We start from the raw sequence: 6,024 nt of genomic DNA on the forward strand, positions 1-6,024 counted from the left end.
GACACTTATACTTTCAAATGTAAGACCTCAGAGACAATACGTAAAGCCCCATTTGGTGCTCAGAAGACATTGGAAGAATCTCAGAAATAAACACATCAGTTAGTCCCCAAAGCAGTTAGCCTCAGATGCCATGTTACAAAGGACATATTTTCAAATCTAAAAAACTGGAATGCATTTCTAACAATTTCATAGTAATTTTGGTTGAAAGTCAGAAATGCAATTTGGATGCAGAAATGCTGGAATTCTCGGAACACATTAGTTTTTAGAATTAAAACTAAGAAAAATCTGGGATAAATAGGATCCCATATGTATGAAGATGAATTGTATCAGTTTAATGGTGTGCACATTATGCTTTCCCATGGTACAACATACTTGTAAGTCCTTAAAGCCAATATTTTGTTGTTACAATGTTTGGCACAGAAGTAGGAGTTAAGAACATGCCTATAATAGATAATTATGAAATTTTTTTGCTTACTTGCCGCTTATACAAGGATGTGAAGGGTTATAGATAAAATGTCCACCAGCTGTTCTTCTTCTATTGAGGTTAACCCAATGGGAAGACCACCAAGATGGAACAGAGAGGAATTACTAGAGATAGATAGGATGGGGATGGAGCAGCTGAGAAACCTTAGGAGGGATTACTAAGGGACAACAGGGTAAGTCTTCAGACGTTTAAGAATGAAAGGGTTTATTTTTAGGCTGGTATTATTCTGGTGGGTCATGGAACTATGGGGTCAGGTTCCTAGTTAATCCAAAAATTTTCACTAAATATCTGAGTCTCTAAAGTGGTGTTAGAAACTTCAAGCATTTAATAATTTTATGCAATGAAGCAAGGTGAGAAATATGCAATGGAGAAAAGATAGCCTCTTCAACCAAATGGTGCTGGGAAAACTGGAAATCAATATGCAACAGAATGAAACTAAATCCCTATCTCTCACCCTGCACAAAACTCAACTCACAATGGATCAAGGACCTTGAAATCAGACCAGAGACCCTGCATCTTATAGAAGAAAAAGGAGGTCCAAATCTTCACCTTGTTGGCTTAGGATCAGACTTCCTTAACAGGACTCCCATAGCACAAGAAATAAAAGCAAGAATCAATAACTGGGATAGATTCAAACTAAATAGCTTTCTCTCAGCAAAGGAAACTATCAGCAATGTGAAGAGAGAGCCTACAGAGTGGGAGAATATCTTTGCCACTCTTACTTCAGATAAAGCACTAATTTCCAGAATATATAAAGAACTCAAAAAACTCTACATGAAGAATACAAATAACCCAATCAACAAATGGGCTAAGGATATGAACAGACACTTCACAGAAGATCTACAAGCAATCAACAAACATATGAAAAAATGTTCACCATCTTTAGTAATAAGAGAAATGCAAATCAAAACTACACTAAGATTCCATCTCACCCTAATTAGAATGGCAATTATCAAGAATACAAGCAACAATAGGTGTTGGAGAGGATGTGGGGAAAAAGGTACACTCATACATTGCTGGGAGGACTGCAAATTAGTGCAGCCACTCTGGAAAGCAGTGTGGAGATTCCTTAGAAAACTTGGAATGGACCTAACATTTGACCCAGCTATCCCACTCCTCGGCCTATACCCAAAGGACTTAAAATCAGCATACTACAGAGATACAGCCACATCAATGTTCATAGCTGCTCAATTTACAATAGCCAGACTATGGAACCAACCTAGATGTCCTTCAATTGATGAATGGATAAAGAAACTGTGGTATATATATACAATGGAATATTATTCAGCTATAAAGAATAAAATTATGGCATTTGCAAGCAAATGGATGAAATTGGAGAATATCATGTTAAGTGAGATAAGCCAATCTCAAAAATCCAAAAGACAAATGATCTCACTGATTAGCGGATGAAGACACGTAATGGGGGGTGGGAGGGGGGCAAGAATGGAGGAAGGAGGGGCTGTATAGAGGGAAAAGAGAGGTGGGAGGGGTGGGGGGGAAGGAAAAAATAACGGAATGAATCAAACATCATTACTCTATGTAAATGTATGAATAAGCAAATGGTATGCTGTTACTCCATGTACAAACAGAAACAACATGTATCCCATTTGTTTACAATAAAAATAAATTTAAAAAAAATCTAAACTCTTATCAAGAAAGGCAGCAAAGGCTATAATCAGAAAACTGGGGTGTGAGGTCCAAGAAGCAAGGCAAGATCACAAATGGAAAAACTCAGGATCCAAAAGGGTGGGAAGCAAGTTGAGTTGCAGAGTACAGATAGGGATAAGGTAGTGGAAATGCTTCTTGAAGCTGCCAGACTTGCCTCTGGCCACTGGTTCAGCCATTAAAATGAAGCAACACATGTAATGTACATTAATGCATAAATAAAAAAATAATAAATCAAACCAATACTGCCTAATCCTATGTTGATAGGCCACATCAACAAGAAATTTCTATGGTTTCCTCAGTCTCCTACACCCAGTTTTATACAAACATAAAAAAAATTTATATTTAGGAAGTCAAGGAAAAAATATTTGGACCGATCGGAGAAGGCTTTGTAGAGTGAATTTCTGATGGACTGATAAGAATGAAAAGATTTGGGATACACAGATCGGTGGGAAAAGCATTACAGGTAACGACAACTACAAAGTCCAAAGACTACTTTGGCTTAGTATTTTGCTAAGAAAGCAAATTTATTTAAATGCAACTTAAAAGCATTCACTCAACCACTACTTATTGAGCACCTAACTCAATACGTGCCAGATACTACTCTGGTCACAATGTATAAGGTGAACAAGAAAGATATTTCCTCATAATATACTACAGAGATGTATGCTGTTGTTTTTAATGTTTTTAAACATAAAAGTGATGCTTACTTTTGTGAGTTTAAAATTTTGATATGGTCATTTTAAAAATAAATCAAGATCAAAGAAAGTTAGTCACAGAATACCAGGCATTCATTTAACCAATGCTGGTGGGAAAGTGTATTTGAAAGAAGCAGTGGTGCCGAGGTTGGTGGCACATGCCTATAAGCCCAGTCACTTGGGAGACCGAGGCAGCAGGATCAAAAATTTGAAGCCAGCCTCAGCAACTTAGTGATACCCTGTATCCAAATAAAGAGGGCTGGTATGTAGCTCACAGGTAGAGTGCCAGTGGGTTCCATCCTCAGAACTGCAATAAAATAAAATAATTTTAAAAATAAAGGAGCCATGGTTATGCTTGGTAAAGGATACTCATATACATAACGTGACTGGTTTTGGTTTTAATCAGAGCATTTGGGTACAGGAAGATAGTGATCAGCAACAAGCCAGAAGAAATGCAGAAATTTCTACATGGTAAAAAATGAGTGTCTAGAGATTTAGAAATAACTGGATTCCCCAGCTCCCTGCTCCCTTTTTCTTAAACAGAGATAAAATAACAACAATGTGAGGCCACAGAGGCATACATCTGTTTCTGATTTCTTTGTCTTGTCCTAGTTGGGAGTAATTTCTAGATCACATGCTACAGTCTCAGAAAAGTTACAAAAGGAATTTACACAAAGGGCAAATACATAATTAAATATACATACAAAAACACACCATCAATAGAATGTAGATAAGGAACATATGCAGAACTTCTGATTAGGATGAAATCACCTGATGGTTCTTTAATTTTCTGATTTGTGCAACTAGCCCAAGTATTCAGTTCTTACTATTGATTTCAGGATGTCAGAAACTCATCTCTTGATCTACCTTCTTAGTTCCCTACGAGATTGGCATTGGTATTCTTGAAGCAGAACTAGAGATGAATCTAGAAGTTACTTATTCCTTATTTTCCTTCATGTTAGGATTAATTTTCTAGTCTAAACCTGTTACTTTTCTTAAATTGCCTCAGGAAGGTCCAAGATGGAATCTGCTTAATGGCTAGGACCTCAAGTGTTAAATTCAAACATATATCTGCATGCTTAAACAGAAATTCTAAATCATTTACATTTGTTTTCTAGTCATCTTTTTTATTTAAAAATGTTCGGTTTTTTTTTTTTTTTTTTTGTGGTTGTTGTTTTGTGGTGCTAGGGATTGAACCCAGGACCTCATGCATATTAGGCAAGTGCCCTAGCACTGAGATACTTCCCAGCCCCACACATATGATCTAGACTTTTTTTTACTCATCCTTTTGAATTCTTTTCTATAATCTGTTAATTTTTTAAAAGTCAAAACAGAGGTTAAGGATAATTTTATCCTTTAGGTTCATTCTCTTCTACTGAGAGAAAATTAGCAGATCAAAGTAAGCTCTTAAATTAAGTTGCAATTTCTTTTCTGGTCTTCACTTTTAGAATTTTCTCAACCAATTCAAATTGCTCTTGTAGGATCATGATTTTTCACTTTAGATTAGATATCTAAAACATCATTATTTATTAAATACTTGCCTTACTACTGACTTTTGCAATTACGTTGTTGAAAACCTTACTGTAATTTGACACAGCATCAACTAATTCTGATTACTTATCTGGTATATGGTGGATAATGTCAACCTTTCAAGGAAGGGAGTTCAAACACATAATTTGACAAAATTAGGAAATACCAACATCAGTTCTAAGAACATAGGAAAAAAAAATCTGAGGATAGAGTTGACAATGTCTGGTGTTAGAAAATGTGTTCTTTAAAGACCACAGACAACATGCACCAACGTAGGCGGAAACAATACATCTGCAGACACTGGCAGACAGCATTACCCGCCAAATTTGGCCACAGTTTCTTAAGATAAATAACTTTTTGGTGACATGCAGGGCTGAAATTACATAAACAACAGAAATTACTAAAATCTAAGCCGGCAAGTTTTGTGAGTTTTAAGCTTTTAATGCAATCAATATCCTGACATCTGTGTCATAATTTTGTCCCTAAAATACAGATGCCAGAAACTAAAATATTAACACTACTTGATGACTTTTGTTCAGATTTTGAAATAAACTAAATTTAATTCTTTGGAATAACCATTCTTGAGCCACATTTTTATTTAGGTCATTAAGACAACCATAATCATCTCCTTATAAGGAAAAGTTTCATTAAAAATGCTAGGGAGCTTCAGCCTGTTTCAAAAACTAATACTTGTAGCTGGTTATATTAATAGTTCTAAATGTCTAACCATATAAATGAAAACACCCTTAACAATTTTATCTCAAGAGTCTGACTAGTAAGAATTTTAAAAAGCTGACAATGAAAAATAGCTGAATATTCCAGGAACTTCTATAATAATAGGAAATGGTATTAACTCATTACCTTCTTAATCTTTCTATAGAAATGACTATTCTGTCCAATTAAAATATTTTAGGGAGGTACCTGCCATGATAAAATGGTACCTAGAAGGCTTAGAAACTATAAGAATAGGCATATGGAAATCCCTTATTTTTATCCAGCACATTGGGAACGATTCCCCAAAATTGAGGCAACGTTCTCCAGTGGAACTGAAATTCCCCAGGAGCAAATTTATAATATTAGGTATTTTTTAAAAAGTCTTTTACCTCCCTCCTTGAATATCAACAAAGTCCTGTCCCAACAGAAAGTTAAAACAACTCTGAATTCTAAACTTTCTTAGAAAATATCTTCCTCTCTTGTTCTTCTGGTAGTTATTTTTTTCTTCCTCTTAATTTTCTGAGGATATGTGAGTCCAAAATCTTAGCTAAGTAGATTTCATTTTGGTTACTGAGGTTTACTGTTTTATAATTTGTGATAAACATGCTATAAATTAAGTCAATTAGCAACTTTGTAAAATAGAAAAATCTATCATTCATAGATCACTTGAACCAGGTCAGTATTTGTTAACCTATTATCCACTATTTGCTTAAGAGAGATGTTTTATTAATCTCAAAAGGAAAATACTCCCAGTGGTCAAAATTTTTTTGGCATTTCCCCCCCCCTTTCTTTTAAAAGGGGGTGGGGTTCTCACTATATTGCTCATGTTGGCTCAAATTCCTGGACTACAGTGATCCTCTTGCCTTGTCCACAAAGTAGCTGGGACTGTAGGCACATGCCATGCACGACTGGCTTAAACAATCATTTTTAAAA

This window comes from Sciurus carolinensis, chromosome 1 (genome assembly GCF_902686445.1).
Source record: "Sciurus carolinensis chromosome 1, mSciCar1.2, whole genome shotgun sequence".
Lineage (NCBI taxonomy): Eukaryota > Metazoa > Chordata > Mammalia > Rodentia > Sciuridae > Sciurus > Sciurus carolinensis.